The sequence below is a fragment of the Zeus faber genome (assembly GCF_960531495.2).
Source record: "Zeus faber genome assembly, chromosome: 3".
NCBI classification, from domain to species: Eukaryota; Metazoa; Chordata; class Actinopteri; order Zeiformes; family Zeidae; genus Zeus; species Zeus faber.
Genome location: NC_137190.1, coordinates 26,291,791 through 26,317,031, shown reverse-complemented (window position 1 = coordinate 26,317,031; position 25,241 = coordinate 26,291,791). Strand labels below are relative to the sequence as shown.

General features: G+C 42.6%; 1 protein-coding gene across 3 annotated transcripts in view; it reads left to right on the top strand.

The window, feature by feature from the left end:
- The window catches only part of trip4 (thyroid hormone receptor interactor 4), an 81,139-nt gene that overhangs the window by 51,047 nt on the left and 4,851 nt on the right, over window positions 1-25,241 (top strand). The window lies entirely within an intron of this gene.

Genomic DNA, 25,241 nt, shown 5'->3' with positions numbered 1-25,241 from the left:
AGCATTCAGCTAATGCTAACGTAACCAAACCACGCCCGGTCAAACCAACGGGACGGTTCTTTGTTGTTCCGGGCGTCCGTGGCACGAGTTCAAGGTCTCCCTGAAGACGCCTTTGACTTCAGGTGTTTATTCACAAAACAGCGTTTTATCCCAAACTCCGGGCTGTTCGCTTAGCTTGTTTCTCCACTGATGCTCCAGTTCCGACCCACCGTTTATGTAGTGTAGTCCACGTCATCGGGTCATGATTTAGGCCCACCCAAAGAATCCGGAACACAAAAATTGTGAGAAACAGTTTTAACTCCTTAATTCAGTACTACATCGTTCACAATCTTTTCAAATGTTTTTAGCAATTACTTTCTAACATGTGTAATGTGTTTGGAAACAAATGACCGAATTCACTTTACAGGGACTTTAAAAATTACCCCCAAAAAACATCTCTACTAATCGCAAGTGAGTCTTTCACCTGAAATATGGTGCTGTATAGCAGGTTACCATTAAAATAACCCTGTATGATAAATCAGTCATAGGAGGAAATGTTGATGATTTCCTCCCCAGTGTTTGTGGCTTCCCATTGTCACACCTTAAAATGACCCAGATGTGCTGCAATCTGCAACCCAATGAAAATCTTGTTTGCAAGGCCAATAGCTTGTGCACACAGGTTGATAAATGAGCAGCCTGCTGCTTTACACACTCAATTGCATTAGCGCCTGTGTAAACTACTTAGTAAATATGCCCCGTTGCCATTTCTTTTGCTTATCCAATGCTCCAGCAACTGAGGAATAATGACAATAAGCCAGCTGGAGGAAGGAAAATATGAAATCTTCCACACTCGAATATACTCTGGTCTTCATAAAGACAATAAAGTGGAGGTGGGATTCAGTGAAAGCTTCCCCCTCACCTGTCTTTCTGTTCTCATGTCTTCATCTTACCTTCTTCTTCTCAAGCTGCCTCACATAACCCCCCTTCTTAACTCGCCTGAGAGCTCCTGAGCTTTCAAAAGAACACACACACACACACACTCACACACACACTGCAGCTCCAGCTGAGCCCCCCTGCTTACAGTAGTGTTACGACTGCATCCTTGTCCCCCAGGCGTGGAAATAGCCTGATTACTGATGGCTGGGAAAAGCTGTAGCCCACTAGTGTAGACAGGGGGAGGGGAAAACTCATCACAAGCCCAGGTAAACTGGACCCTCGGATGACATGGTGCGACATTTCCCTTTTCTTATTCTCTTGTAGATATTTTCATGCTCTCCCAAATGGAGTTTTGAAATTTGCTGTTTTTTTTTTTTGTTTTTTTTCCTCGTACCTTTCCATCCCTCCCCTGCCTCCCATGTGTATTGGCCATATCTGTTTTTTATAACCGTGATATATTTGCTAATGTGCATACAAAAGCACAGAAAAAAAAATCATTGGATAAAATGGATGTACACAGGAAAAAAAATGAAAGCGATACACTCCTGTGGGATTACGGCACATGGGTTATGTTAATGAATGGTGGTGATCTTACTGGGAAGATGCAACCAAACAAATAGACAAAACCAACAAGAGAAAAGCACGGTGCCAACCACGGCACCATCTTGATAAGTGTTGAGAGCCCTTGATATAAAGCTTATCTCACACACAGGACTGCAACTGTACCATGTTACAACTACACTGCGGTGTAGTAAGCCATTACTGCAATGAAGTTAGTGAGAAAACTACCCAGATAGCAATGTTTTTTCCTTCCGTTTATGGAGGTCTTCTTTTACATCCAAAATAATGCCATCATCAAAGAAATGGTGAAATATATATAATTTCTGCAATATTTTGCAGGACAATTAGTGGGTGTAATTAGTTTGCAGAATACTGGTTCTTTATCAGAATGTTTCCATAACAATGGTAAAGGAGCGGCAGCTACTTTCTGTAACAGACTACGCTATACTGCATGGGATGAAGTAATGCTCACAATGACAAAGATGATAAAATGTGCTTCTTAGAACTACCTTATCTACTTTTTTTTTTTTTTTTTCCTTCAGAAAAAGTGAAATTCATTAGGCTACACTTGTACTCTTAATAAGCTGCCGATTATAACTCTACTTATGGAGCTTGTTAAGAATGGCTAATGATGATTTATAAGGACCTTAGAGCGTGCTGTCAAACCCAACAGCAATTGCGTACTTGCTTTTATTGGAGCTCTCGCCGTGGGGGAAGTGCGACTGTGCAGATACGTTTATAGGTTACTTCTCTTCCTGGGTCCTTTCGACATGGCTTATTTTCACGCTATCACTCAAAGGCTGCATGCCTTTCATGGTCTTGGTGGAGTGTCTCCCCATGTGAATCACCATGGACAGCCACGCATGTCCAGCTTAAGAACAATGAGCATCTGGTTCACATGAAGCATGTACAAAAATGAAGGATTTGTATGTTTCATGAACGTTGGTGTTTGGTAGGCTCTTTACGTTTTTTTTATTTTTATTTTTTATGTGGGACAGCCATTCAAACAGCCATTCAATGTATTTGGGTTATACTGTGCTCGCCTGTGTGCGTCGTCAATGCTGTTCCATTGTTGGAGGCGGGGTCTGCTGTTAGAAGCAGCTTAGTTAGTTGTGGTCGCTAAACTGTCGATATGGATGTACATTCACGATAAAAGAACAGCACAGTCAGGTGACAACATATCACCCACCTCCAATCATTTTATTATTGGGGATGTATTGTTGGTATTAAATTAGTCCCAGGAATCAAACGCCTTGTACAAAAAAAACAACAGTATCATGTTCAAATACCTGCAGAGTGCTCAATTTCCGTCCATGAAACCCAACAGTCGTTTATCGGGATCGCTATTCCTCCTCCTGCGTTAACTTTTGGTCTTAAACTTGTATATCTCCCTCTCTCCGTCTCCTCTCGCTAATTACCCGCCACGCTGCTCCCTCCTGCAGCAGCTCGTTACGCTCTCCAGGAGTCTAGGTTGACCCACTTTACAGGCGGATACGTGGGCTGAACCCTGCTGATGGCTCCTTTTCATTTCTTTCTCCTCGCTAGCACGAGCCCTCGCTGCCGTGCAAGCAGGGATTGTGAACCTGTCCTTTGTAGTGCTGCTACAGGCCCAATGTGCCGAGCCTTTCATTCTGAACCTGCGCAAATCCTACACCTCTAAGTCGCTGCAGCCTGCAGTGCATCAGTTTCACTTCAATATAACTTGATTTACATCAAGTGCCTGGTATCCTGACAACAAACTCTGCTGGTAAAGTTTGGACCATGGCTTTGAGGTTGGCTCAGACCACTTCGTTTGCAGTCAGGAGAATCTCAAATTAAGTGTTTAACTCCAGACTAGTTTAGAATTCAACCCCCAACATTTAGCTCAAGCCCCTTTCCCACTTGCATATTTGACATAATTGATATTTGACATATTCATGCATATTTTTCAGTCTGTTTTGAAACGATATGGACGTTTTGTAGAAAACCCCATTTCCCCATTCTGATGTGAAAATTGAGTGAAGCTGCTAGCCTGTATCTGCATGGTTTTATGCATTGCACTGCTGCCACACAGTTGGCTGATTAGATAATTGCATGAATACGTATGTGTCGGTGTTCCTAATAAAGTGCTTAGTGAGTGTGTGTCCGTGTGCATGCCTGTGTGTATAATGTGCCTATTCAAGTGTTAGAAGCAAATGTGACCGCAAGTTCACACCTTTAAGTAGTATAATATTATATTTGTGTGGTTGAAGTAACAAATTTATCCGCATTACTTTTGCATCATTTTTTTTCTTTCCCTCGTTCCTAAATAAAGTAACGATGTGCACTCATGTTTGACCTCAGCAAACATAATGCCACTGCCCCACACTGTGCGCTTTAAAGCACTTGAGTTACAATAAAAACACGAACACACAAGCCGACACAGTTAACATGCATATTTTATGCTCCAGTTGGGCTTCCAGTAAAATGAAAACACGGCGGTACACGCTAACAGGCACACTTATTTTATGGAGAGCCTTTCCGAGCTTGGAAGAGCATTCAGCAGTCGTATCATATTGACTGAGATTACACGCTGAATTTTACGGCTTTGAACCTAAAGGTTGCGCCATTCTCACATGCTTCGTATGGCAAAACGGCATCTGGGGTCCGTATTTATTGCAAAACAACAATTTGAAATAAATATCTGTTGTCTTAAACTGCATCAATATGTACATGCTGTAAACATCATGCAAAAGACAGTAATGCCCTTTCCCTGCATGCTTTTGACACGGATGAGATTGGAAAGTCCTTCGCCAATTATCCGCCTGCTTGTACATCCCAGTCAGTGCTGCCGGTTTTGCAGCGGCGTCGGATCCCCTTTCTCTTTGAAGGTTACACGTTGTTCAACACGGGTACTTAATTTATCCCCAGCACCCAAGGTACCATGAAAGCATGAAGTCGTTCTGAAAATTTTAAATCAGTAGTTGTAACGCCCGGCCTCTCGTCAAAGAACAAACCCATTGCAACTGTTGCCACACGGAGAGCACTCCAATTTGTTCCGGTTGTAAACAGAGAACACGGGGTGGGGGTAAATCGTTGGAAGAATCCAGCAGATAATTGTATTTTTTTTTTTTACATTTTTTTGATGAGCAGCTCTTGATTGGTTTGTTTGGGGCGCATGCAACCACTTACTGATCAATTTGCACAAGGCACAGGCGGCAGCAATGTTTTTCTCTGTTCATCGATAGGGTTCCTAATGCGTCAGAAACTCCCCGCGTCCCATCCGTCGCTAATAAAATACGGACATTAACATGCGCCATAAGCCGCGCCTTCCGCAGCTTTTGACATGCGAGCTCATGATTAAAGGGTCTCGACAGCCCTTCAACTACAAAGCAGCTGAGACGCGAGCACTCGTCACATGCTGGCAGTGGTCGTGGCAAATTAGCATGTGACACAGACTGGCGCTTAGCTAACAAACTACGCATATAAGAGAGATAATTGCCTGTTGTGTCATATTTGCGGTAATTATCAACCCCACCCACAATGATAGTTAAACAGGTAGGGAATATATATGGTGTTGTTGCATTTTTTTTTTTTTAGGACAATCTTGTTCAGAAATGTTTGGAGACTCGCAGTCGTCAGTACATTACTCGAATGGGCCGCCGCTCAACCAACAAACGACGCATTTCTGAGGGATGATGTGCAGCCGGCCGGTCATTATGACACATTAACCCCCCGGCAGGGTGATGAGGATCCTGACGCGAAGGAGAGTGGTCTTATATTGCTCTGAACGGTGATAGAGATTAACCCCTGATCACCCTGCCAGGGGTTCATTTGTGATAATGAGCATTTGGCTGCATATTATCCCACTTATTACAAAGCTACTTACTTGATTAAAATCGTACACATAAAATGTCTTATTTTAGAACTCGTAGGCTAGTTCAAGAGCTTCGAGAAAATAGGACACAACAACGTCCCCAACACTGCAAGTACGTAGCAAATTCCCTACAAAACCAAACAACAACCTAACCTCTTCACTGCAATTAATGTGATACCGAACAAATCCACATTCATCTCTTTGAGTTATCCATTGTAGTTTCTTTGTAGCGTCACAGGATTTCACCACTCGCTCCGGTTAGCATTAGCACGTGGGCGGTGTGGGATGTGAAACCGGGTGCATAATGGTTGCCTGTGAAAACGGTCGTTATCAACATTGTTGTTATTAACACCTTTTGTCATTATTGAGAAATAACTGAACGCTATCCACCAATCAGAGTCACGTATTCCACGGAACTATGTAATAAATAAAGAGCTAAGTTTGAGATAAATGCGTAAAGAGTGACTTGATCAATTCAGTCTGAATGTTTTAATGTGCAATAAAATATTTTAAGAAATACGTGCCAAAAAACAACAACATAACAGTTTGTGTGTTTCGTTTTGTGAATGAGTGACTCGAATGTAAAATTCGGACCCAGATAATTTGTGCGAATACAGGAGTTCACCGGGAGGCAGCACACAGGGAGGAGTACACCATTCGTTCATAGGAAACAATTGTCCTACAGTAAATTGTCGGCTGTTAAAATGCGTTTTTGAGTTAAACTTCCTACGTGGAAAGACAAAGACAAGTGTGTAATCACTAAACCCTGACATTTTTTGTTAAGACAACACAGGTGTTTAGCATGGAATACTTTTTTTGTGGGTTTCAACAACAATGTAATAATTATTTCCTTATTATCAATATTTTTCACAATATTATTACACAGTCCGAAGAAAGAAATTACGGGTGAAATTCAAATTACTTTTGGAAGTTTGTTTTACACTCTTGAAAGACCTATTTTATTCGCTTGTTGCACAAATTTACCGTGATATGATGGAGGGGGTCTGCAAATGATTGATGCCAGTCAGTCCACTTATACCTCGATGGCTGCTGTGTTTCAAGCTCTCCAAAAAAGACCCTCAGTCCCTCACCCCCAGACCTGTCAATCTCAAGCTCAATCCCCCTGGAGCACGCAGCTTATACCCCCAAACTGGTTATTTTACTTTGATTAAGCATGGACAAACATTCAGCAAACTTGTGTCGGTGCGGATTCTGTGGCTATTTCTAGCAGTACTAATTTGTATGTATTGTCCAATGTTACAGATTGCACATTTAAAGAACATAATTTTAATTCAATAAATCAGTGGCTCTCAAAGTTTTTTAGTAGCGTACCCCCTCTTAGATCTTTTTTTTAGCTGAGTACCCCCTTCACTATGTACTATGTTCTGTGTGTGCTTTGTATGTTTGTTTTGTTTTTTTAATAACCAATATTTTATATGACCACATTTTAATTTTCGGAGTACCCCACAGTACCCCTCGCGGTGCGAGTTCCCCCATTTTACAAACGCTGCCATAAATAAACCCTGCTGCAAAATTAACATTAGAAGTGCTTTTAATACAAATGTAAATAAAATGCAGTTTCTCTCCCGTCTGGATCAGTTTGAAGGGTCCTTCTGCTGACAAAACAGAGAATTGGTTAGCGGGAACAGAACAATGTAAATACACACTGCCATTTTCTGGAAAACATAAACGTGTGGGTGGATTTCTTTTTTTTCGTTTACTCACACCTCTGTGTGCGGCGTGCACAAGAGAACTCCAGAACAGGTTCCATTTTTCAGAGCATTCCAGCTTTTTGCCAGGGAGACCGATGGAGAACGGTCTGTGTCAATGTCACTGTGCCTGCAGCGTGCCAACGAGCCGGACCACCGTGCCCACCCACTTCCTCCCTCCCTTCCAACTTATATACTAACACACACACACACACACACACACACATATGTCATAGTCTGTCTATTTCTCTCCCTTTCTTTCTTTCTTTCTTTCTTTCTTTCTTTCGCACCCCGCACGCACGCACACACACACTCTCACACACACACACACACACACACACACACACACACACACACACACACACACACACATACACACACACACACTCCTCCCTTGCCATTTCTCACCCATCAGTCGAGGGGAGGGAGATTGACAGGCCCATCAGCACTTTCCCTCCTTCTGTCTAGGAACAGCCGTGCTCATAGCCTTTGGAGACCCAAAACATAACCTTGAGCTAAGATAACCTTGTGCTAAATGAGCTACTTGAAGTGGGCACTTTTATACTTGGTCGCTTAATGTAAAAGCTGAAAAAAAAAAAAAAAAAAAAAAAAGGAAAACCACGGTTGTTAAGCAACGGCCACTTTCAAAGCCCCAGTTTTTGCAGTCAGCGCTTCCGAGTAAACACACACACACACACCCACCATTTGGTTAAGGCTTTTATTCAAAGCGCTTTTTAAAACCACGAGTACTCGGATTTTTGTAACGACTAGCACTCTCTCAGGGTCAGTAATTTAACCCTGGCAAAGATATGCTCTTCATATTGAGCAATATGCATTTGAGGGAGATGGTGCAGTTTTCTATTACAAAATCACCAAACCGTTTAAGCGCTGCTTTAACAAAAGTAGCATCAATAATCTGCCCAGGGCTTGTTTTGGCGCATAACATCAAGATGAGTATGACAAAGTGTCCCCGCCCCCCTGGATTTGACACTGCAGATATTACTTATCTTACTGAGGATGTTAAATAAATTAAGATGACATTGTGCACATTGGGTGGAGCGTCTTACTGTCACAGCTATGGTATACAACAAAATAACAGGGACACCTGGCAATATAGGCATCCTTATGGAAGGAATTCTGTCGATTCACAATTAAATGTAATGAAATGTACAAAGCTGTACGAAGATTTGTGAATGCAAAAAACACAAAAAGATTCATACACTTCTTAATCCACAAATCTTTATTTGGATTTTTAAATGCAAATACAGATTACACAAAAATATTAATACATCCCTTCATCCACAAAATGATTGTCTTGCGTCTGTGTAAAACAATTTACGAATAAATGTAACATAATTTGTATGTGAGTTAATATAATGTGTCGGTTTCGCCACCACATGCCACCCAAGTGGCGTTTCCAGGGACCCCCGGCACAGAGACACAGACGACGATGTGTTGTAGACATCGGTTTATTGTAGAGAGGAGGCTAGATGGAATTAGCCAGGAGCCGATGGAACATGTCATGACAGGGCTCCTATCCTGAGTGTGTGTGTGGATTGGGGTTTTAACCGGCTGCTCGTTAGCCCAACCAATGAGCAACAGGTATTCAGCCACCCTGATTCCAATCACCTAGATCCAGGTCAGGCGTGGCTGCTCAAACCATCCCATCCACACACCACGCCACATATATTTTCATTTGTTTTTTATCATTTAGAACTTTCAAACCCAACAGAGGTTTGCAAATGGTTCACTCCACTTGCATGCTTTGCCAGTCATGTGTTTTATTTGTGACACAAATTTGTGTCACCACTCTCGTGGCGGGGCCGGGGAGGGGGTGGCTGGTGTTGAAGTGGATGCACAGACATCCTGGATTCCTTCCAAACATACTTTGTCTTTCTCCAAGTTTAAACTCATCTGGATGTAGTGGGGCGAAAGATGATTCATCAGCCCATATTACTTTTTCCATTGCTTATCTTAACCTTGAGTGTGCATAACCTTGGGCTATATGAGTTACATGAATTAGACACATTGATATTTGGTCACATAATGTTCGCCCTTCGGTGCCGAAGTACAGGAAATAGAGTGCAAGATGATTCATCAGACCTCATAATTTTTTTTTTTTTTTTTTTTTTTTTGGCATTGCGCTAGCTGTGCACTGGACACAATCTGTTCCCTTATCACAGCCCTATCAAATAGATTCCAGCTTTGTGAAGCTCACAACATGTTTTTTTTTTTTTCAGGCTGGGTACTGTCACCGGTTTTTTACATTGACGTTTGACACCGTTCCCCTTGTCACTTAAAATTACATTAAGTAATTTTGCTATTTTTGTGAGCAATGCACCATTTGGCCTCTTTGCCACTCTGTTAGTTGGCTCATGTTGCTCCGTTATCGCTGGCACACTGCTAACTGGCAATCAACCTAATGTGACTTGTTGTTGCAGCTGCATTTGTAATGTTGCTTTGGTGCTTTTAGTTTCCTTTTTCCATGTGTTTTTTTTCATTCATTTCTGTTGTGCCATATTCAGATGTGCTTTATTCAGATAATGTGTACGGTATTATTTAAAAGGTATAGAGTGCTGGACTATAGTTTTAAGAAAAAATAGGGAACGATAAATAAAGATTTCAATCACTATGAGAAATTAAGAAATTATTTTTACTTGAGCCTAGCTAATGCATAAACACAGATAGCACCTTAATTATAATATGATTTTCATGAGCTGTGCTCACTTTATTTATATGAGAAGGACTATTTGTATGAGAAGGACAAGAAACCCGAGATATAATCGCTAAAAGTTGGACATGATAAATTAATGGACAACATGTTATACTGAGTAATGGGGAATGTGATAGGCTTCAGTTCTTTCTCCAATTCAAATTGACATGTTTTGTTTCTGCAGTATGATCGCAAGGTAACTCGTATATTCCTCTTTGTAATACTACACCATACAATTGTTCAGTAAAACCCATAACTGTAGGTCAAATAGGTAAAAGGAAAAATGAAGGGGCGGGGTTTATTTTTTTGAGGAGCAAAATCCATCTTCCAGCATTATTAACACATACATTTCATCCCCAGTCTTAACCTATCGTATATAATCTTGTCTTATCTTACCCTTTCATCATGTTTAAGCAGCAATACGTAATGTCATGTACTTATTTACTTATTTGTTTCTGTGCAGTATAGTATAGCTTTTGACCCGGTGCCTCTGCCAGCGTTTCTGTTATCCGGTAATTGCCAGGTTTTTACATAATCCGACATAATTTAAATCTCGCCGGTCATGATGTGCGGTGAAAAAAATATTCCCTCCAAGCACAATTTGAATTACTGCTGTGTGGATCATTTCGATCCACACAGTCTGCAGATCTGTTCCTTTCCGCGCTCGGCAAGTTGCAACGGGAAGCCAATCAGTTTGGACGATCTAACGCTGATCTGAAAGCTTCACCTCTGACCAATCACGTTTGTCGATATAGAAATAAGCCGCGCCCTCGGGGCTTATTTCACTCGTTGCACTCGTAAACGCAGTAAGCACACATACAGAGCAGACACAGAGAGCAGAGTTCAGAACTCTGAGGAGAAGCAGTAATATGATGTGTCATTGGGACACAAACATCCATAGTTTAGCTGTTTTTTTGGGAAATTTAAGTTCCGATCCAAAGCAGACGGTGAATATTCATTGTGTAAAATATGTCAACAGGACGAGAAGAAGAGAGACAGCACCACAAACCTTACCATTTATTTTGTTTTTGGTTTGATCAAATGTAATTTTAGTGAAATGTTGATTAAAGCGACTGCACATGTTACTTATTGTTACGAACGGAAATCATTTAATTTCAAGTAGTAATCTGCGTAATATTTTTTTAATAATTTTTAAAATGGTGTTTACTGACGGAACCTATTTTATTTTTAATATTCAATAAAAAAATCATACATCTACATGCCTTGATGATGTCATTCTCGATATGGCCTGCTTAACAATTGTTTTTAAGCTCAATAAACACAGATAATATTTGACCGGAATCTCTCCCGTTTGTCCGAGAAATTTTAATCTTCCAGGACTTGAACAGCACTAATTTTTTCTAACGGAAACTCTGGCCTCTAGGTTGCAAGGCGAAAGAATACATTAAAGATTCTTAGTTTGTGTTAAGTGGGGATCTTGCATAAGGATTTTTAAATGTAAAATTTCCATTTGCAACGCCTTAAAGTCTATAACTTTCATAATTTAAAATATCTTTTTAATATTTATAGTATGTCAAGTTGTTGCATGGAATGGAATAGGGAATGGAGATCCTGGGGATATTATTCATACAGTTCTATTTTGCCCATCTTTGCCCATCTTATCTTGTTTAAGAGCAGAGTGTCTCTCAAGCGCTCTCATGCACATACGCTGGAACACGCATACAGATATGTTTCCCGCTGCCAGCAGCAGCAGCGAGGCCGTCTCGCTGGGTTCCTTCCCCAGAGATCAGTCTCCGACTCGTGTTGGCTGTCAAACAAGCGCTACTGTACATCAGCCCACATGAACAAAGCTGCACACACAGCCTCTGCATCGCCTGACCTCAAATCGTGATTGTGTGTGCGCTTGTGTATGTGTCCGTTCATGTGGTGTGTAAGTCCGTGCAAGGTGAGCAACCCAGTACGCCCGGGAGTGTGCCTTTGTGTGCGTGCGAGCAAGTTTATGCCTGCTCATCTGTGCATGAGCCCATATCTGATTTTGTGTGTGTGATTGTGTATTCCATCTCACAAAATGTGTGTGTGTGTCTGTCTGTCTGTCTGTGTGTGTGTGTGTGTGTGTGTGTGTGTGTGTGTGTGTGTGTGTGTGTGTGTGTGTGTGTGTGTGTGTGTGTGTGTGTGTGTGTGTGTGTGTGTGTGTGTGTGTGTGAGTGCGTGCACGAGGAGCGTGTGCCTGTGAGGGTGTCAGCGCAGGTTTAAGATATTCCGTTTTCTGTCAGCACTGACACATTTCTCCCTCTGCACCGCTGCACAGATATGCAAATGTAGCCTCCTCAGGATGCAGCGCACTAGATCAGCTTCAATTTATTCTTCTCTGCTCTCTGTCTCCCTCCACTCTACCTCCCCTCTTTGGTTCTGTTTGGTCTCCGTTTGGTCTCTTGTGTGTAAAGGAGGGTGTGTATATCTACAGATGAGATTTTTAAATGTAGGCGTTGATCAGAGAGGTGGTTCACTCTGTCTCATACAAGTGTGTGTGTGTGTGTGTGTGTGTGTGTGTGTGTGTGTGTGTGTGTGTGTGTGTGTGTGTGTGTGTGTGTGTGTGTGTGTGTGTTCTATATGTAAATGTTTCCTCTGGCCTTGTTGTTTATTATTTGTATCTTACATGCACACGCACAGAGTGCTCTTTCCCTTTCACTCCTGTTAATTACCAATGGTAGTGCAGTGACGCGCTACACTGCTGGTGGTGAAATACAATTAGTCACTTGCCAAGCCGCTCTTAAAAAGGCTATCTCACCAACACACAGTGTCATCAGTAATCTAGTCTCAGCATAATCTAAATGCCAATGTCTATCCCCTGCCATCCATCCACAGCCCACACTACATTTACATTCTAATTAGATGCGGCCAAGGCCACTTTATAAGGGCCTTTTTAATAACGCGCCTGTATTCACCTTTTCAGAGTCCCGTTGCGGCTGTAAAAAAAAAAAAAAAAAGGCTACGCATGATGATATTTTGTCCCTTTGACATTGTGGCTACTGAGGATTTAACCAGCTTTTTAAAGCCCTAAGCACCCAACTGTGCGTTGCCCGACAAGAGGCCCTGCTTTTATAGAGAAGGCAATCCACATCCAGCGGAAAGTGCTGTCAAAGCAGAACACCAAGCATAAAACCCCCTGTAATTAAGCAAGAATTTCCATCTGTGTTGGATTCTTTCTCAAACCATTGTATCTATCTGGATTTGGCGTTTTTAAAAGCTTGTGCTCCTTGTTGTGTGGCGGGCATGACTGTGATATTATAAATTCTTTCGATTGTGATGTTAAATGTCAAACGGCTGATATATTAAGTCCACGGGCTGCATTTAAAAAAGGAAAAGCCTCTCACAGAAGAATAACATAAATGATGTGCATGTAGGTAATTGAAGCTTAATTAAAAACCTGTTATCGATTTCCTGATAAACATTTTTAATGCATTTAAGAAAAGGAAGAAAATACCAGCGTGCCGGTAATTTCACTTATTCAAGTTTCATTCTCAGCTCATTGTCTGTGAGCATTCAGTTAGAAATCTTAGAAACCTTCTGGAGGGTTCTAGTGTGCTACCGTAACTGGGCTTTTAGTAATGCTACTTTGCACTGCCAAGAGAATGGGACAAAAATAATGTGAAAGGAATAAAACATCTTCTGGATGGCTGCCATAATTTGCACTCCTGCAATGGCTCCCCCAAGGGTGGTGAGCAATCTGACTTGAATCCAACGTTTTCTTGGCACCAGTACAGCTTTTTACTTCACATAGCTCCTGGCGATTTCCCTTTATCAAAATAGTCAGATCTCAATACATTTTAAACGATAAATCAACTTTTATTTCTCAAACGCCAAAACTCCTTGCTGAGGATATGCAAGACTGCCCTAAAAGCCCATTTATTTGCCATGTTTTAATATTTGTAGGCAAAATGTATCTGCCAGACTTCAGATGAGAGAGAGAGAGAGAGAGAGAGAGAGAGAGAGAGAGAGAGAGAGAGAGAGAGAGAGAGAGAGAGAGAGAGAGAGAGAGAGAGAGAGAGAGAGAGAGAGAGAGAGAGAGAGAGAGAGAGAGAGAGAGAGAGAGAGAGAGAGAGAGAGAGAGAGAGAGAGATGCAGTCATGTATTTAGAGGGAGACGTTTTGTTGGACCACTTCAGAATTTCACGTTGGAAGCTACTTGACACCCAATGCAGACTTAATTACAGTCAAAGGGGTAATCGCTGTGTGCGATAAGGGCTTAGATTGAAGGATTTGAAGAAATATGATAAGCAGTTTAATGGTTACATTTAAAAGTGGGAAAGAAACTCCCATTCAACTAATATTTTGTTATTGGCAACATTGTCCTTTTGAATGTGTAGTTGGTACTTCTTCTTTTGGGATTCGGGTTTTGGCCCTAATTCTGGCAGTGCAAGCCATCTACTTAATTACATAAATTGTTTATAGAAATGTTGTGTTTTCCATTATTAATCAAGCAATTAAAAATATGGGGTTTAGATGAATTATTTCCATTGAATGTTGTACACTGAAATGTGTGGCTTGGTTGACTGGTTTTACGTAAGCGGCAGTACAAATCGAAAGCCTTCAAAAGAAGCCGCATTGGAAATATTCCTTTAGTGTGGAATGAAACCACCATTACGGTCAGGGAGAAGGAGCGTGAAACCAATAAATTGATTCCAATGATATATGATCAAGAAGCCAATAGAGATCAGAGCCTGACAGTCCTGGTGAATGACTGATTTAATTTATTTTATTGCTACTTTGGAAATGCCTATCTCCCTGCTGATAAAGGTCTCGGACATCATTTGTCAACCAGCGCTAGAGCGTCTAGCTTCGGGGAGGAGGTTCAGGCTATTACAAACCAGGCGGGGACGCACACTTTATAAGCACTGTACTTTCTGCACTTCATGTAGTTTATGGTGTTTTAGCATCCTCATGGTATTTTGACTTCTATCAATGTATTTCAGCAACTGAATGTGTATTATACGCTGTGTCGTATGTTGAAGGTTATTGCTGGTATGTAGGTGTTGCATGTGTCATTAGCAAACCAAGGCAAATTCCTCTGGTTGGAATGGCAATAAACGACTTCTGTGCACTAACATATATTACGATAAACTAAGCGAATAAAATCCCCACAACTGCCAATCCAATTCCAGTTAAATGGTTCCGTAATTTCTCTGAACCTTTATAGTCTGACCTCTTTTTTTTTTTTTTTTTTTTTTAAATCGTCTCATTTTCTGCTACTATATGGCATCTGCCAGATGATGTAGTATTGACTGCTGAGCCACCATTTCGCTCAATAACACAATGTTCTGCAGCAGCAAAGAGCTCGCTGTGTAAGAGCCTGCAAGGGAGTGATTGATAAGCACTGAGGCGGCGGCCCCCTCTTCCAAGAATTACTCAAGGCCGCAGGGGGAATGTGCTCTCTGTTGGGGCACATTAGTATGGGAGACTCCTGGTAACTGATAGACTATTCACTAGATTGTTGCCAGTTCCCCAGCCACTGTGCCCACAAAGCTAGTCCAAGAGATGAGTCTCCTGGTTGCATTAAAGTGGAAATTTCTGACTACCGTGGCGCTCTTCAGAGCCGCAGAAGTATATAAAAAAAAAATACTTTTGGTACCGATGGAGCTTCCGAACAAAATATAGGATATGTGGTGTCCTCCAGGGGAATCCGTCTGCTCAACTAATCACATTCAACAGGACTCTGTGTGGGAATATTTCCAACAAAACCATTTACTTAAAGGAAAGGTGTCATTCTGCTGACGATTTATGACAGTCCTCCTCCCCCCAATTCTAAGCCAAGTTGAAGATCACATTAACACAGTGACTCACAGAATAATTACAGGTGGGATATTATTATAATAACACCCATCCAACGGCATAATGAGAGTAAACGGAAGCAAAAAAATAACTATTGTATGTTTTGGCCTCCTTTTTGCTTATTTACCCTTTTCATGTTTTCTTGGTTTTGTTTTATTCCTTATTCTCAGGGAGGGACTGGAAAAAGTTGTGTTAGCAGTGTTAACATTTAGGGTCTTGCCTCCCGCCCTGCAGTAATTTCAGAAATGTAGAAAGCCCTCAATAGGATTACATGCCTCATGTATGAGGTTAAACTGGTGTTATTTACTTATTTGCATGCATTGTTATACATCAAAGGTTACCTAATTTGTGTTTGAGAAAGAGAAAGTGTAGATGAGTATGCAGTATGCAACAAACACAAAAAACAACAGCGTAACATTATCGGAATAATTACTATACCTTTGCCGTATCTAATAGGATGGGAATAGCCATGGTATTCCTCTACGATATTCAGCCTTGCCTTTGGCATTGCCTTGCGAAAACTCTTCTCATAACTGACCTTGTTTCTGTTTGCGGTGTGCTCGGCTGGCTTGTTGATGTGTGAGTGTTAAGTGGCACATGCGCGTCAGGGTCATGAGGGAGGTCTAGCACGTCATCCATGCTTCAGCTTCTCTGGTATCACAATTCATCCTTGCACGCCCAAGTCAAGGTGGGGGGGGAAAAAAAGAGCTAACGTTAGCTATGTTTAGGGCTGGTCAAAAAACTTGACCAAAACTCCCACCTTGGAGCAGGTCAAGTTTATATTTTCGATTTAGTTGATCTTGAGGGAATATGGCATCGCTTTCAGAGATCAATATTTTTCCTATAATTGGTGCACCCTCACCAGCACTTTCACTGGTGTGAACTAGTATAACCCAAAACATCATGTGGAAAACTGACATTTCCTCAGACATAATTGTACAGTCAATGAAAAAGCTGATGCCAGTGGAACATTTTCACATCTTCAAGCTCCCCACACTGACTCCAACTGTTGGCCAATAAGCAGCTCCATCCGAGCAGCTGGGGGCTAGCAGGAGGTAAACTTAAAAAGGGGGAGGAACATTCTATTGAACATATGGGGGATTTATTTTGTGGGTCTCCGATTGTTATGAATTATTTCTAGGGCTGGACCCCAACACAGAATTATGTCCGTCTAATCGGATTTGGCTGTTCAATGCAAATATGAACGGGGCACGGCCAGGGGCGGAAATATGGGGGAGGGGGACAGGGGGGTTCGGGCCCCCCTTTCCTGTGAAAAACACAGAGTTGTCCCCCTCAATATATCATTGTAAACTGCGCGCTAACAATTGGTAGCCCATGGCCGGTGCACCAAAACAGTATGTTTTTATTATAGAAGTTGATTATTTTACTTTACTCTGTTTCCTGAACAAGATTGAAACAAGCACCTGGGGACACGCACGGTCCACCTTAAAGGCAGAGGTATTTTTTGTGGTGTTCTCTGCGCAAGGCCCCGAGGTGAGTCTTCTTCTCGCTCTGACAACGGCCCCTGGCTGCGATTGTTCCAAATGCTGTTGCGTCACGGCTGGAGGCCGACTTCACCCTCCTTTTACCGGCGTCGTCCTCCTTTTTTTTTTTTTTTTTTTCCCGGAGCCTCAGCATGCGGGGCAAACAGCTAGCGAAAAATGAATTTCTTTGAGGGAAAGGTTGCCGAGCTCATTGAAAGATATCCTCACCTTGACAACAGATCTGTCAGAGACTTCAAAGACACTGCAATGTGCTCAAATTCCTGGCTAGAAATTGCTAGGAAGTTAACCATACACTATTCACTGAGTTCACTTCACTATTTAGTCTTTAAATGTATTACAGTGGTACCTTGACTTACGACTACATCTACTTACGACTAATCCAAGATACGAGCAGCGATAGTCGCGAAAATTTGTATCGACTTGCGACCGACTGCTCCAAGATACGAGCGTGGAAATTTGCAGTTGGCGCGTCGGCGGCCATTCAGCAGTCAGTCAGCAGTCAGTCAGCAGTCAGTCAGCGGGCGACCTACATCGTGTGTGCACGTAGTCCGTGGCTTATCGGTATTTTTTTCATATTTACTGTGTTTGTGCTGTGTATTTTGTTTATTTTCACCCTTCATGATTTCATAATTCAAATGGGGAAAATTGCTTCGACATACGACATTTTAACATACGACCGTTCTTATAGAACGAATTACAGTCGTAAGTCGAGGTACCACTGTATTGCGTTTCATTACCTTGCTGACTTTTACATTTTTCCCCATTTAGTAGAAATACTGTTTACTTAGAGTTGACACTACGGTTAGTAGATATTTTATAGGAATAAGGAATGGAGAACTTCCACTTACCGTTTTCACTCCAAAATTAGCAAGGTGATCCGGGTTTTAAAAACCAGGGTCAACGCACTAAAAATAGGCGATTGACACCTTTCCCATTGCCAGGAGAAATGCAGTTTTTTTCTGGTGCATCACGTTCAACGTAAAAGAACACGGCGGAAAAGTGTCATGGTTCCAGTGTGATTGGGAATAAAACAGTAGAGGGGAGAGCAACTTATACAAACGACGTAAAACTGTAAAACTTGGAAAAGTATTTTGAGCCGTACCAAAATAATTGGATCATTCATGAACCACCCAACACTACAGTAGAAGCAGCACGGAGCACCCTGCAGTGGATACTCCATGCTCGCCGCTGCACCGGTCCGCCGACGGCGGGAAACTTGGGGGTTCTCCACTGTGCTCCCCACAGTACGATCCCCACACTCACAACATTTCACAGTCCCCTGTGCGGGGAAAAAACAGTAACTTCTGATTTTGGATTCTGAATGGGATATGAAATGATGGAGCGATACACAGATATTCCTGTCTATTCATACCCCATTGTTCGGAATTTAAACATGCGTCGCATCGCGCAGTTAACTGAGACTGAGTTAACTGGGACTGAGTTAACTGGGACTGAGACCTGGGTTTTTCCTTTCCCATTGATGATAAATGCTGATTGTAAATGGGTGTTACTGGGTTTTTAGTGCAATGGGAAAGGGGTAATACACTGAAAATATATTCCATAAAACTTTCACTTCTTCCACTCTACTTGGTGATAACTGATGTCAACATACCTAGAAAGATGTGTCATCTAAAGAAAAGGCTACACAGCATCCTTAATTTATTTACTTTATTTATATTTATTTATTTATCAATCCCTCTGGGGGGAAATGTATCCTCTGCATTTGACCCATCCTACACACCCTAGGAGCAGTGAGCCGCCGCAGTGCAGCATCGGGGGACCAACTCCAGCTCTTTTACCAGTGCCTTGGTCAAGGGCCACCCACAGTAGTATTAATCCCTAACATACATAACATATGTCTTGTGGTATGAAAATAAAGCTGGAATGATGACAGTCAAAACAAGCATATAATCAAAATATTTTATACAACAGTGAGGTGAATGACACTCATTCAAAATCATTCCAGGAGAAGGAGAAGTGGACCTCTTCGTCCAAAATTCCGCCTTAGTCGAATGTGCACAGCAAACTCTCCATTCTCCTTCCTGCTCTGATTTCGAGGACGAACATACCATCCCCTTCTCTTTCTGTTATTTCTATTCTTCATCTTCATGTAAAGGAAAGTCACTGCTAACTCCTCACGCTGTCGCATTCGTGCTTCTTTCACTACCGCCATTGTTGTTTTGCGCTGGTTTTTTTTTTCTTGTTCCCGGCAACTCGCTCTGGAAATAGGTGCCACAGAATCTGCCCCCCTTGTGGTACGGAATGTAATGTATAAAAATAGACGGACTTCTTATTGAGTATTCTGCTGACAGTGTTCTGGGACGTTCTCCAGTTCTCCGGTGGCTCTTGCGTCTTTTGTTCTCACGTCATTTTTGTGTACCTCCTGCTTAAGTGCTGCACTCAAGGGCACTTGTGTGGTGGTTCTTAAGGGAGAGGAGGGTGTTATCGTTTACTTTCCCTGCCCACCCACATACAGCATTGTAGGCTTGTTGCGGCGAACTGGCATCATGACTATCCCTACCTCTCACCCTGTATCTTTTATAATAGAGAGACTCCGGTGTGGTTAATAAGTCAACACAGCCCATTTATATCAATAGTATTGATAACCTGGTTTTGGTAGAGAAGGTTTACATATAGCCATTGGCTAATCATGCATGTTTGATGGCCAACCAGCAACATGGTTTTAAGTATCATATAACAAATTCCTTTTTGTGGCATGGTGGCTCAGTGGTTAGCACTGCTGCCTCCAAGAATGTTCTGGCACTGGCTCTACATCTGGAGTTGGTCCCCGGGCGCTGTGCTGTGGCTGCCCTCTGTTAGCGGATGGCTAGGATTGGTAAAACGCAGAGGACACATTTCCCCATGGGGATCAATGAAGTGTATCCTCTGCTTCTCTTATCTTCTTATTTTATGGCATCCAGTTACTTTTGTTTGTTATTCATGATGATTTGTCCTGAATTTCCATTGCATTTTGACATGCTGCAGGCGTCTGGCGAAACTGTTAACAGTTTGGCAAATTCAGGGGGATAAAAAAATCTTTGCTCTTTATGATCTGACCAGGTGCACCAGTAGCAGGTGCAGCAATCTATTGTATTAATATATTCAGTATGGGTAAATATATGTGTATATATATATATATATATATTTTTTTTTTTTTCCATTGCCTTAACCGAGCTACTTTTCCTCACTCCTATGAAATAACCCTCCATCCAATGCCAGCCTGCTGCTCTGCCATCCACATCTCTGCAGACACTAGTGGATCTCTAGCAAATCCTGATGAGCTGTCATGTGCGTGACTAAACCGGCCCAACAGAGTGCTGCTGGCTGGAGAAATCGCTCAGCCATTTCAGCCCTCGGTGTCTGTAAAAACAGCTCCGGGCAACTGGGTTTGGGAGCCGAAGAGGGACTGTCTTTTCCTTTGCAGGGGAAGCATGGATGATACCTCCCTCTGCCTCTTGCAAACAGCATGCTGACACAAGCCTCGCACACAGCACCTTCTCTATCCACTTGTAAATTCACCAGCCAGGGAGCACAGGAAGGAATGTAAATTAGGTGTGACTAACTGCAAGATGGTAAATCCGTGCAGATTTTTTTTCCCTCGCGCTCTCTCTCTCTCTCTCTCTCTCTCTCTCTCTCTCTCTCTCTCTCCCGCTACCCTCCCCCTTTACCGCACTCTCTCTCCCTGCTCTCCCTTAGCTACTAGATTTGTACACATCCACTTTACTGCAATGCTTGTAGGTCTGTGCTAGTGTGCCAAAGGACTTTCAGCCAGGGTCTTTACCGGGATGAGGCAAACGAGGCCGGCGACATAGAACGGTCGATGTTGTCGATTTGAAGCTAAAAGGGAACATTTATGAGACGCCTACGTGATATATCATGGGGGTGAAAGTCTTTTAAGTTCACCCTTGCAAACTATTTGTTATGTGTGTCTGGGGGGGGTTGAAAAACAAAACAGGAGCATTTGTTTTGAATAATTTACTAGAATTGCCCTTGGCCAAACCCCACACAGTAGAACACCAGTTATCTGAAAAAGAAAACTATTTGGTCCCTCTGTGTCTCGAGCCCCTTTTCCACTTGAACTGAAAGCCGCAAATCCACTGGCAATGTTCCGTATTGGCGTAATGTGGGAACAGGAGCTGGTTTTGAGGTTCCGTAAAAGTCTTTCTGTAAATTTCCCCGCTCTCGACTTATAATTTCTGGGAAAATGCCGGTACGGCTGTGAATGGAAGTGTGTAGGTAGCAGTAACATTGCCAGGACAAAGATGTAAACTAGGGATGGAGCCGAACCTGAATACTGGAAAAGCACAAATAGTGGGTGTTTATGGATATTCATTTCTCACAAATATCTCAAAGGTTTGTTCTCAGGATGAAAAACCAAACATTTGGAAAAATGGCGGTAAATGCAAACATGTCCAGTCTCTACGGAGACAGGTCGTTATATTCTTAAAATCTATTCTCTACTCTTCTTGAGAACGCCACTCAGACCCTAGAAGTATCAACAGCCGGCAGGCAAGCGCTTTGCTTGCCTGCCGGCTGCATCGGAGCGTGGTGCTGAAGGGAGCGAGTGGACAGGGAGAGGTAGAACGGGTGGAGAACTTTCCTTCTCCGGAGGCAGAGAGTGCAGGACAGGTTGAAAATGATCACACTGATGTAATAACATTGGGTTAGCTTTACTGCGAGTACAGAGACCCCGTCCCTGCTCCGTCAGCGGCAGGAACCAAGTCAATCCGAGAGGTGCAGGGAGACGGGAAGGGAAGCGCTTATCTCTGAGAGCCTGGAAAAAAAACAAACCGATTCAGATTGAACATCCGTTGCCAACAGATTGTCCAAACAATCACATCTACACCGGCCATACCGTACTAACCCTAACCCATAAAGTAAAGTATCCTTAACAGTCATCTAATGTGGAAACAGACTCCATTCCTGAAATTTTCCATAAAGGAGGCCAAAGTTTGAATGACTACCTACTGTCTTTGCTGGATATTTTTTATCCAGCAATGTTACAGATTCCATGTGGGAAAGGGGCTTAGGAAAGCAATTTGTGTGTTTTCTCCAAGAACCATTTTTGAAGCTTGACTGACTTGTGCCGACAACTGCTTTCAAGTGAGTCAACATTCAGAAAACCCAAGACAAGCACCTCGCAGAACCCCCTAGTACTGAATAGGCTTCCAATTAAGACAGCCCTTGTGCATAATGTAGAGGGTATTTGTGCAATCTAGTCTATTACCGCCATTGCCTGGAACCTTTCATTGAATGATGTGAATTTATTATCTCCATTACCTTGGCTCAGGTTTTCCTTTACTCGTTTTTCGTCTATTCACCCAGCGCTGTGTTTGAATCAGGTTTGAATTGAGACCATTATACTCTGTCATTAAACATTAGATTGCTCTGGCCTCTTTTCTCACTTCGAACTTCTTTTAAGTCCCTCAGCATTATGCTTTTGAAAGACCGAATTGGATATTGTGGGGCATCTACTGGGAATAATTGTAAAAGATACTGGTGAAGGTATTATGCCGATTCAATCCGAGAGCTGCTTGTGCACTCGCTCTCAACCCGGCTTTTTCCCCTATCCTCCTTTTGGCAAGCGCACAGTAATTTCTCTATGTCAAAGAATGTTGTCAGCAGGTGTATTGACATTTTGGTTTTATCTGCAGGGCTACTCTGGTTTCATTATCTCCGTGAATAGTAATCGTTTGATTATAGGAGGCAGCAAAGTAAAACACTACCTGATTGCCATTCCTCAACGTCCAGGCAATATTCCTAGACGATTAAAGCCGCAACCTGCCAATCATCCAAGTCATTGTTGTTGCTTGGAGGCCGGCATCTTTCAGTGTTATTGCTGTGAGGGAGTCTCTCAATGGGCCTTTTTCAGTCCCGTAAATACAGAGCTGTTTGCACCGCTCGCCCGTGGACACTGAGAGGATTATGTGATTGCACTTTTCATCCATGACGGGCCATTTTCTCCCATTAGCTATAATGGAATGTACTGTAGTTGTGGACAGGATTGTGAAAATGTAAATGCAATATAAAAATGGATAGCGTTGGTGTGCACATGGCCATGTGGCTGTGTACAGAGGAGTGCGTTGTACAGCCTCCATGATGGAGGGCCAGCCCTCTGCAGACAACCTGCGCCTGTTTTATGGCCTCCTCCCCAGCTGCAGCGTGTGGGCAATAAACCTTTCTCCAGCAATCTCCAAACAGTGCAGCAATCAATGGGAAATTATCTCAGCCAATCGATGGGGCCCGCCTTTCCATTTCTCCCTCCCTCTCTCCCTCCCTTCCCCCATTGCCTCTGTCCTTCTGTCTTTTTTTTCCCCTTCTGTATCAATCTGTCTCTGCTCCTTCCATCTCTCTCCCACCTCCACTCAACCTCTCTGGCTCGTATTTTTTTTTCTGCTGTCTCCATGTTTTTTCTTCCCACCCACTCTTCCCATCCCCCTCCTCCGCTTGCATTTCCTCTGGTTCCCTCCACTCCTCAGCATGTACTCTGAAATGCGACAGCTCAGCAGCTCCGCAGCCATTAGCAGAAGTCGTTCTACACCCATGGAAGACGTAACGTTGACTGATTGACTTCTCAGGGAACATACTGTGCATCTTTTGTCCTTGCTAGTGGCTGAAAGCTTTCTGCAACGGTCTACATTGACAAAATGGCCCATTTAGTGCTTTAGTGTAATTATCTTTTTTTTTTTGTTTATTTCTTAGGTAAGAGTCATGCGGTTCTGCGGTTCTAAATTAGTCAATTGTCTGTTATCACAATTAGGAAACTGTTACAGAAATGTTTCTCATTCTATTGAAATGGCTCATTTTCAGCTACATCTTTCTTCCAAATGTTTCAGTGACACATCACATAAAACTCAGAAAACGGGCAGAAGTGAGCAGTACAAACAGCTATAAAAACACTTTCCAGAAGCCGCCACCTAAACTGGCACAACACCGTTCTGACATGTCCTCAAGAGTGCCACTGCAATCTCTCAAAAGCGTGACAACTTTATTGGTCCTTTTTTTCCCCCTTGAAGTAAAAACTCCATCTGGACCTGACTACTGAACGTTTTACAATAAGAATAATAATAAAAAAAAAAATCTCAGAAGCTGACAATGATTTCTCATATAAGCGAGAAACCATTGAGCAATCCTGGTAGAAAGCAATTTGACAACCACCGCCCAGAAATTCCAGCGGCACTCCTCGAGCAATTCGACACTCGCTTCAGGCAAAACAGGCAGACACTGACAACCTTTCACACAGGTTTGGAAATGCTAAGCAAACAAGCTCTTCTCCCCAACACCTTGTTTCCGCCGCGACTACCGACTGAGTTCAGCCGTAATGTGACAACATGAAAAGAAAGCACAAGTGACAACTACCACCCATGCTTGTCACACTTAGATCATTATTTCCCCACCCCAGCCAAGTGGAAAGCAGCTAGCTAATGCCACAGCAGGAGGACGAGGAGGAGGAGGCTCATCTTGGACTCGAAGGCACAAAATGATTACATGCCTCTCAGTCGAGGACTGGCTGAACAACAATTTCCCTCCCCAAAATAGGTAGTTCTGGGCACCGAGCGGAGAACAATGGAGCTGACAGTACTGTGTGGGAATGAGAGCCGTTGGAGGGCATTGAAACGCCAGTGTTTTATAACCACAGTGCCAAGGATTCCAGTGAATTTTAAGCCACTATTAGAAATGATGCGTCAAATGAAATATGGATTAGGTGCGTTTCGATCAAGTTGGGTTGAGGCAAATCAAAACCCAGAAGTTCATGATAAGAATATCAAGATTTCCTTCATATCATCCATTGCTCAATTGTATTATTTTTGTATTTTTGTATACAATTTTTTCTCGGCCCCTATAAAAATGTGTGAAGTTTGCTTCCAACAGTGCCATCTAATCCACACAGTCACTTCTGACCCGCGGTATCGCAAGCGCTAATGCTTATTTACCCAGAAACAGATTGTATCGTCTCTTCCCTGTCCTCTGGCTTTTTCCGCTCGTTATTAGTTGAAGTTAGTCCTCAGAGTGTTGGTCGTTCGCAGCATCGCAGCGCATACATCTTTATTACCAGATTACAAGATCTCTTGGTGCTCTGACAACAAAATTGCAGTCTAATCTCGCCTGGCAGTGGCATAAACATCCTGTTTGGCCTTTTACCCTATCAAATCTCTCTCTCTCTCTCTCTCTCTCTCTCTCTCTCTCTCTCTCTCTCTCTCTCTCTCTCTCTCT